This window comes from Triticum aestivum, chromosome 1B (genome assembly GCF_018294505.1).
Source record: "Triticum aestivum cultivar Chinese Spring chromosome 1B, IWGSC CS RefSeq v2.1, whole genome shotgun sequence".
Taxonomy (NCBI): domain Eukaryota; kingdom Viridiplantae; phylum Streptophyta; class Magnoliopsida; order Poales; family Poaceae; genus Triticum; species Triticum aestivum.
Window position 1 is genome coordinate 287,765,777 of NC_057795.1, and position 10,465 is coordinate 287,776,241.

Below are 10,465 nucleotides of genomic sequence, written 5' to 3' on the forward strand. Positions count from 1 at the left end.
GCTGCACAGGAACATTGTAGCCGATATGGATGATATTGTGGTCAATACTAAGGATAGATTGACCCTCATCCAGGATTTGGAGGAGACATTTGCTAATCTGCGCAAGATCAACTTGAAGCTAAACTCGGAAAAGTGCGTGTTTGGCGTTCCCTCCGGCAAGCTACTTGGGTTCTTTGTGTCCCATCGTGGGATAAAATCCATCCCCAACAAGATCAAGACTATTGAGCAGATTCTAGAACCCCAGATAGTTAAAGAAGTGAGGTGTTTGACAGGGTGCATTGCAGCGCTTAGCAGATTCTTCTCCAAGTCTGTCGAGCGCGCCTACTGTTCATCAAAATTTTGAAGAAGGCAGGACCCATGAAGTGGACTCTACAAGCAGACGAAGCATTGCAAGATTTGAAGACCTACTTGTCCTTTGTACCTACTTTGGTTGCACCCAAACCACAAGAGCCATTGCTGCTATACTTGGTGGCAACCAATTAAGTGTTTAGCGCAGCCCTAGTGGCGCAGCGGGAAGTAGAAGAGATAGAGAGTGAGAACAGCCCGGCAAGGCCAGGCGTGGATCAGGACAAAGAGGAGCACGGAAGTGGAGGCCACACCAAGGACATGGCAAGGAAGAAAGTGGTGCAGCGCCCAGTGTACTTCGTCAGCTCCCTATTATAGGGGGCTAGATCCAGGTACTCTGGCGTGCAAAAGTTGATTTTTGGCCTTATCATGGCCTCAAGGAAATTGCGCCACTACTTCCAAGCCCATGATATCATGGTGGTCACCCGTTTTCCTTTGCAATAGATACTTCGAAACCCAGAGGCTACCGGAAGAATTGTGGAGTGGGCATTGGAGTTATCCAGCTTTGGCCTGAAATTTTAAAGCACATCAACAATTCAAAGCAGGGCATTGGCAGAGTTTATTGCAGAATGGACGCCAACCCCTAATGAAGAAGTGCTTGAAATAGTTGTTCCCAGCAAGGAAGCGCCCCAAGAATTTATTATGTATTTCGATGGTGCCTTCTCCCTACAAGGTGCAGGGGGTGGCGTGCGTCTCATTTCTCCCACTAGAGAGCACCTGAAGTACGTCATCCCGATGCATTTTCCCCGGTAGGAGGCAACCAACAATACAACAGAGTATGAAGGGCTCCTTGTCGGGCTCGGGATTCCTGTTGAATTGGGAATCAAGAAGATGATCATTCGAGGAGATTCACAACTTGTGGTGAGGCAAGTCAACAAGGATTACCAAAGTCCATTGATGGAGCCATACATCGAGGAAGTGAGGAGATTAGAGGAGCACTTTGATGGATTGCAAACAGAGCATGTACCCCGTGTGGAAACAGCATTGCTGATCATCTGTCGAAGTGTGTTGCACAGAAGCTTCCTGTGGAACCAGGAACTTTTGTTCTCCATATTACTCAGCCCTCCATATCCCCAGCAACTATGGCCCGAAAGAGGAGGAAATTGGACTCTGGTAAGCCTCTCCCGGTAGAGCCTCTCGGGCTCCTGGCAGGGACCCCGCCAGAAACAACTCCCCTTCTATTGCTGGGTTGCGCCCTCCTACCGGGCCACTGGTCCCCGTGGTCGAGGAATGTGCTCCCGCAGATGAGGAGGTGCCGCTAGTCCTTGTTGCATAGCCCCAAGCTCCAACTTGGGAAAGGTTCATTGTCCACTTCCTCCAAACCGGAGAACTTCCCGAAGAGTAAGAAGAAGCTGAAAGAGTAGCCCGCAGCGCCAGTATGTATCAGTTTGTCCATGACACACTATACAGAAGGACGACAAACGGCATGAAATTGAAGTGCAATTGCCGGGAAGAAGGAAAGGAACTGCTGGCAGAAATACACAAAGGCATGTGCGGCTCCCACATTGGATCAAGGGCCTTAGAGCAATGCTAGTAGACCCCGCAAAAGGCCCCGACCCACAAAATAACCACCAAAATGCAGGCCGGCGCGGAAAATCCTGCCCGAACAGACACTACATCTGAGTCCGACCAGGAAAAAATTTGTGGGGCGCGGCAAAAGATCTCCCCGACCTTTAGTTTCACGGGGCGGGAGCACGACCCGAGATCGACCCCTATCCGCAACGGGATTTGGCAAGAGGGACATTTCCACGCGGCCGTTCCCTATCCTCCCACCCCCAACCACCATTGCTCCCGCCACCTCCCGCTCCCATTCAACCTCCCCGGCGATTTTGCACCGCCATGGACGACATATTGCCCTCCCCTGTCTCCGTCGAGGTCGCGCACGCTCAATCCCCTTGGGCTGATCTCATCGCCGGCCATGTTGTCCCAGCCATCGCCCAAGGCGCCACCACAACTGCCCGCAAGCGTCAGGGCAACATGCTCGTGCAGGGCGGGAACCTGACTGCCCTCGCCGGCAAGGCCTGCGCTCTAGGCGCCAACGCGGCTACGCGATCCCGGCCGGTGGAGGTGAAGGTTGTCAAGGTCCCAGGTGCAAAGCGGAGGAAGATTCCGGCTACAAGGCGGACGGCTACTTCATCCACTCCCTCTGGCCCGGAAATAGGTTCCCCGACGATCCCGCTCAATGGTGCTGCTCCCACTGCAGCCGATATGTTCGACGAAATGGGCGCAAGGTATGGCTCAGTCATTCGTTTACTCTTCAGTCATGGAAATAATCTTTGCTTTCGCGATTATAGTTCGTGACTTGTTTTTGTTCGCTATAGAGGTGGTTTGAAAAATTTAAATGCCGAGTTCGTGAACTTGTTGGGCACCAATGCCGTTCACATCGATGAGGCCCCATTCGCCGCATTTGAGTACAATGAAACAGAGGGCAGTGTGGATGATCATGGAGGCATAGAAGAATTGGAGGAGATCTATCAATTGGCGTATGAGGAATCGCAAGCAAAGAGTGGAAAAAGCCAAATATCGAAGAACTACACGACTTTGGAAGACCAAATCTTGAGAAAGGCATGGAGTGCGGTATCTCTTGATGCATGCAGGGGTACTTCTCAAACCGCCAAGAGGTATTGGCAAAGGATCGAAGATCAATACTTCCGCTTGATGGTAAAGTACCCCAATAGGACTCCATGCACCTTTCGGTCTCTTCAAGGGCGTTGGGACATGATCAAGCCCATTTGCACCCGTTGGGCAGCTTGCTTGGAGCAAGTACACAATGCACCTCCAAGTGGAACCGTGGAGTCCGACTATGTTAATTCATTTTACCTTTGTTCAAGTTGTGTAAATCACATTGCATCATTCAAAATGATTGCATCATATGAAACATTGCATTGTTCAAATTGTGTAGGACAAAATTGCCCAACATAGGTACAAAGACATGGAGGCTTCGGAAGGAAAATTCTTCAAACTAGATCATTCTTGGGAGCTGCTCAAGAATTGCGACAAGTGGGCGTTGATAGAGAAAGAGTCCCCACCGAAACGGGGTTCACTTACAAACATGGATGAAGATGAGGATGATGATGGCCCAAGGAACTTTGACAAGACCGATGGCAACAAGAAGACTAGGGAGAATATCAAGAGAGAGCACGAAGTGGCGAGTTTGAGGGAGAAGATTGATGCCATGGTGCAATCAAATGAGATGATGCTTTTGAAGTCGTTGGAGATCAACAAAGAATTGGCCGAGAAGAAGGCACGAGAGAAGCATGAGAAATGTGAGTTGCTCAAGGAAGAGGGGTTGCGCAAAGTGGCCATTGAGGAGAGAAGAGTACGTGCCGCTGAGAATAAAACCATGTCCATGTTGCTCGCCGAAGAGAACCAGATCATGTGAATGAACCTCAATGACATGGATGACCTCACTAAAGAATGGCATGATATGGCAAGAAGAGAAATCTTGAAGAGGAGAATGGTTGCGTCGGCCAGTGCGAGTTACAGTACGGGAGGTGGATTTGGTGGGGCATTTGGAGCCAATGTCGCTTATGCGTTCGGTGCACCAGCCGATGATTTCGCTGCCGGTGTTGGCACAAGCACCGGAGGTGGATTCGGTGGCTCCGATGATCTCCATGGACTCGATGGCGTGGAGTGAAGATCGACCAAGATGATGCCGGATGTGGTCGTCGCTTTTGCAAGTCCTTTTGCGTTTGTCCAATCACTACAAAAAGAAGACAAATCTGTGACATTTTGGGCCAAACGAATTTTTTTCTGCCATACTTACGACACTTCTATGACAATAATTATGACAAACCCGGTATCATCATAGATGTGGTGGGCTCCTACTTCTATGACAAAAAATCATGACAGAAAATGGGCTTTTCATCCTGGGCGGGCCGGAGACACAGCTGCATGACATTCTTTGGGTCGTCCATGATGGAAAAAACCGTGGTAGAACGAGGGCGAGGAAAATATCGGGGAGTTCCCGGTTACGGTGGGTGGTCGGGGGCCAAGTGATGCGCGTTTCTCTCGTACACGTACACGCGTGGGTGTGAGGCATTGGGCTCTAACTGAACCTGAGCGAGGCGTTTGCCTAACTAAACCTGAGCAATTGCACTGCAGGCTACGCGTTACTGAACCCGAGCGATCGATCGATGGCTGTTAACTGAACCCGATCAAGCGATTCCTTCGTTCGCTACTGCTGCTAACTGAAGCCGATAGAACCTGCTGCCTCCTTCCCTTGATGAATAGTGAGTGTTGTTGGGGGGGTTTGGATGAACAGTTCTCGGTGGGGGGTTGGATGAACAGGACCCCGTGGTGTTGCCGCTGGATGAACAGGACCCCGATCGATCCAGCCGGTTGGGGTGGATGAATAGGACCCCATGGAGGGCTGGATGAACAGGACCCCATGGCGGGCTGGTTGAACAGTAGCCGGTGGAGGGCTAGTTGAACAGTAGCCGGTGGAGGCTGGATGAATAGTAGCCCGTGGAGGGGTGGTGGAACAGGACCCCGTGGAGAGGGCTGGTTGAGCAGTAGCTGGGGGAGGAGCGCACGGTGGAGGCTGGATGAACAGGAGCCCGTGGATGAACACTCGCAGGTGAAGGCTAGAGGAGGTCGGCGGTGGATGAACAGTAGCCCGTGGAGGCTGGAGGAGGTCGACGGTGGAGATGAACAATATCTTGTGGAGTCCCATTTTGCGGTACGCCACACCCCTCCCGATCAACAGGACCACCATTTCGACCGTAGCACTCCAACGCAAGTTTGTTTCCTCCGTTTTGCAGTTCGCCACACCCCTCCCGATCAAAAGGACCCCGTTTCAACCGTAGGAGGTGCAACAGAAGTCTGTTTCCTCCATTTTGCCGTACGCCAGACCCTTCCCGATGAATAGGATCCCATTTCGACCGTGGCCGGTCACACACAAGGCCGTTTCCTCTGTTCTGCGGTACGCCAGGCCTCGTTTGCATCGGCTGTTCCATCCAAGCCGGTTGGCCCCTGATGAATAGTACGCGTTCCATTGCCTCCCGATGAACACGACATATTCCGTTGCCTCCCCATGAACACGATGACGATGCAGTTTCTCATTTCCCACCCAACCATGTACACGAGCCCTGGCCATACGTATGCGCGAGTAGGCATTCGAGACCCCACCCGTATGTATGTACGTGGCCGTATTTACTTTCTTGCACCCTGGCCGCTGTACGTACGTGTACATGCTACATGCGCGCCTCTGCTACGACACGTGCGTGCCTCTACTACGACACGTGCACGCCTCTACATCGACCAGTATGTACGTACACATTCGCGACCCGAATGACAATGCTACATATGCTTCGATCAGGTGGGTCCCGACTATCAGGCACTTCCTTGCAAGCGAAGATGTAGCTGGTGGGTCCCAACAGTCTGGGGGCGAATCATTGCGCACTTCCTTGCGTGCGAAGATGTAGCTGGTGGGTCCCAACAGTCAGGGAGAAAACATTTTTTCACGAAATACGGTGGCCCGTCCGGTGGGTCCCTACTGCCAGGTGGAGGAATAATTATTTTACGCGTAATAAGGAGGCACTTCATTGCGGCTGCTGTGGACCCAGCTGTCAGCCTCTCCACGTACAGTACTCTTCTAATGGAAGTCGTTCCTTGATCATGTTGACCACGCCACGCCGAGAGAACCAGGGCGGTAGACAATGGCGAGGCCTAGGAATTGGACAACGCGGAGCAGGGGAAGACGCGGCAGTAGAAGCCCACGCGGAGAGTAGGATGGTTCACTGGTTTGACTGCAGTGTGAGGCTGCCATCGCCACAGAATAGAAGGGGGTGTAGGTGAGTAGAGGGATGGCCTGGCCAGCGGTGGGAGTAGTACGGGCGGTTTGGCCGCCGCGGCATCACAGCCGACCATGGGAGGCAGGAGCATGCAGCATGACCGGCGCTGGTTTGGGCGGCTGGAGCAAGAAGACTAGAGGTTGAAGAAGCACTACGGCCGTTGGATGGACATCATACGGTCACTGGAGCTGGAATCGTTCATATTGACTAATTTGACAAAGCCCTTCGTCCCCGTCAACTTAGTAGGCCCACAAGTTAGCCTCCCACTATGGTGGGTCCCAGCTGGAAGGGGGGTATTCATATTTTTGTGCTCAATAAGGAGGCACTTCCTTGCGTGCGAAGATATAGCGGGTGGGTCCGACCTTTCATCGGGGGGAACATTTTTTTGTGAAATACAGAGGCCCTTCTGGTGGGTCCCGGATGTTGGGTGGAGGAATCATTATTTTTTGCGTAATAAGGAGGCATTTCCTTGTGTGCAGCCATGGACCCAGCTGTCAGCCTCTCCACGTACAGTCCACTTCCGATGGATGTCATTCATGGACCACGTTGACCACGCCGCACTGAGAGCACCAGAGTGATGGACGATGGCGAGGCCTACGAAGGGGATGACACGGAGCCGGGGAAGACATGACAGTGGATGCCCACGCAGTGGGGAGTACGAGGGTTGACTGGTTCGGCTACCATCACCGGAAAATAACGGGAGATGTGGGTGAGTACAGGGATAGACAGGCCAGGGATGCGAGTATGGTGGGGCCGTGAGGCCTGCACGGTAGCACGGCCGGCCACGGGAGGCGGGAGCAAGCGGTCCCGCTGGCGCTGGTTTGGTCGGTTGGTGCTAGAAGATTAGAGACTGCAGAAGCATGATTGTCGTTAGATTGAGATCTAACGATCTGACGCTCATAGAGTCGATTGTTGACTAAGTTTCTTTTTTTGAGAAACCTTGTGTATGCATGAACCTAGTAGGCCCACAAGTCAGCCTCCAAATCTGTGGCAGACAACATAGAGCCCACTTGCTATTTTTTTAATAATTTGCAGCCCATTTTCTAATTCTTAAGTAATTTATTACAACCCATTTTCTGCCCAGGACCACGGTCAAAAATTTCAACCTTATTTTGCATATTTAGGTGGAGTCCAAACTGTTGTAATCCCGAAATGATAAACATTTTTTAAGAAATTATTGATTGTCCAAAAAAAATCGTTTTGTTTTTGTAAGCAAATAAAACATGGGACAATTGAGTTGGTTTACGGGAAAACCAGTGGTAAAAAAATCAGCGCCGGGAGGGAAAACAACAACAAAAATAAGGATGTAGATATGAAAAGGGAACTTTATGTACTTTCAATATAATGATATGTGTATATGAACTAGTAAAACTATAGGTAGAGATTAGAAAACGGATTTAGGACATGGCGTTTCAAGAGGATAATAGAACTGGGTTGTGTGTTTGATTCAGTAAAAAAACTGCCTGCAGATGTTGTAAGACAAAATATAACTAACACTGGCAGGCTAGAGGACAGTAGATACCTGCTGGATCTTTGTGTCCCGTTGTCGTCATGGTCTGGGCCTGTTACAAACAAAACCAAGCCTGGGCAGTCTACAGCCCAGTTAAAACTTGCTCGACCTAAAAAAAATTTACATGCTCAATAAATGAGAGAATTCTGCAAGTACAAACTGATAACTGGGATGCGGCAGGTATATTGTTTTTTCATCTAATAGTAAGTGCATGCACTTGTTTCAAAAAATTTGGAGAATTGGGAATTCGAACGGCAGGTGCTTATGCTACCCATCAAATAAAAATCAGGTGCCTGAAATTCGTTTCGAAACTAATGATTCAGCTTTAAATCCACGTCGACCCTCGGCATGATGGTTGGAAGCAAATGCCAAGTTCATACCGAAAGATCGTTAACAACAGTACCAACTTGCGGACGACAAGGTAGTACAAGTACCAATACCAAACTAACTTATAATCTTTTTACTCCTGTCCCTAGCGTTCGTCTGTTAGAAAATCTTGCAGAGGACCAGTTCCCGCTCCTTCTCTTGCTCCAGGTCCCCGAGGTGGTACTGGTGCATCACCCAGTTGGTCCTTTGCTAGTCGAAGTTCTTGTTGGTGTGCAGCACCAGAACCTTTTTGCTACCTGTCTGCCGACCGTTGACCATCACCGGCAAGGTATTGCCGGTATTGTGCCACATCGCGTGCATGCCGCACTCCGACTGTATGTTGCGACGCGTCCACGTGCCCGTTTTGAATGCCTTGGAATTGCGCTAGAAGAAATGCTTGCTTAGGCCGCTCAGTGTGATACCTGCAGTATTGTCGAATACAGGTTTTAGTGTACGTAGTTGGCATTTTCATAACATCTTTGGCATGTTGCAGTCACTTGTTTCACTTTTTATTAACTGTCAAATTGTAATTTCTTCACTAGGTCTGCGTCTAAAAATAAAAATAGAGCTATAAACAAAGGAATTGTTTGTGCAAGTAGACGGCCGATCGGTGTCTTACCTGGAAGTTTCTCAAGATGGGTGTAGCATATGCCGTGCTCGCTGTCGATGGTTGGTATGAACAAATCATTGTAATTTTTCAACCAAGTATGGGCCGTTCCTTCCAACATCATCATGAAGTACTGTGCACAGGCTGCTTTATCTACATCCAACATCTCCATTGCCATCTCATTACTCTCGACCCACGCCTCAGGTGGCTGATCCGCCGTGTAATTAGGAACTTTACGTGGACCCTTGAAATCTTTGGGTAGACGCACATTACGGAGAGCCGGAATAAGGCACGGCACTCCCCAGGAACTGAAGGCAAGCCCGGTGCCTCGGTCGACTGACGCAGCTGGCTGAACCGGGGCGGGTTGATGACGACCCAAAGCGGCCTCCCTTCGTGCTCTGCCATTATCCACCACATCTTGAGCATTACGATGCCGCTCACTGCTAGACACTTCCGGTTCATCCATGTGCCTGCTATAGCTCGGGCTTGGACGAGGGGTTGAATGAATTCTATCCCGGCTATAAGAATAAGCTTCCTGCTGCACCACGGCGGTTTGAAGAAGGTCCCTAGCCCGCCGCGTTTCAATTGCTGCCAGTGAATCGCCCTCCATCAGAATGGCTGCCAGGCGCGATGCTGTGGCAATCATGTTCCAAAGGGCTCGAGAAGTGACCCAGCGGCGTGGACACGTATTGTGGCGGGTTATCTGTTCGCCGGGGCGGTTCTGTCATCCGTAGCTGATCCGGAGCTGTCCTAGGTGCATCAGTCCAATTTGCAACTGCCGGATTGCTCGGCCCAGCGCCTGGTGTTTGAAAGAGGTTCAATCCTTCGTAGACTGACGATAGACGAGACCGGTATTTCTTTGCATTACATCCTCTAATGCGGTCCGATCCAGCATGAGCCGATAATTCTGTGCCTGTATCTACTGTGACTGGGCATCCAAAGCGGCCCGCTCTTCAGCCATCCTAGCATCCTCAGTTGCCAGGTCCTCCTTAGCCTGTGTTATCTGGTCCTTCAGCTTTGTAATGTCCGCATTATGCTGACCCCGTGTCTCCGGGGTGACTGCCGTGGTTAACAAAGTCGCCCAGGCATCCATCAAACCGGAGAGGACTTGAGCCGGTCGGCGCGCCGGGGCTCCTGCCGCTGCTGCTGATCCGGTATTCATCGCCGCTGTAGATGAAGACTGCAAAGTGGGGTGTGTTCCAGCCATGTAAACAGCAACCCGACTTGGCGGTTCAAGGAGGTCCGGAATACTGTTGCCATCGGAATATGCTTCGAACACACCATTATGAATCTGGTACAAGGGCTCGGTTTCACCAGTGGATGATTCGCCATCGGAATAAACAGCCGTCTCGCCTTCAAACACCGGTTCAGATCTGACCTCATGGACACATCCTACCAACACAGGCTTCATGGCGGGCTTAACCCGGGATGGACTCGCACGCTGAGCCGTTTCGACGAGGTGGATGCAGATGTCCGGCTCAGGGCCCGGTTTGCCGATCTTGCCGATGAAGACATGAATTCCGCCAAAGGGGACCCGGTACCCATACTCGATTGAGCCGGCCTCGAGGCCCCATCCTTCATCGTCGATGTAAAGCTTGCCGCGACGACTCTTGGTCATCCGGCCTTCCATGTACCCCTTGAGTCCTTCAAAGCTGCCCTTCAAGAACTCGAAACCATCGTGCAATAGCCCCACGGTGGGCGCCAACTGTCGTGGAATTAACACGTCAGATGTCCTCATGAAAGCACTTAGTCGTGGAGCCATTGCAACGGGTTATCTTGAAGGAGTTAAACCGGACAAGGGACACAGGAGTTCTATACTAGTTCGGCCCCTTCAATGAAGGT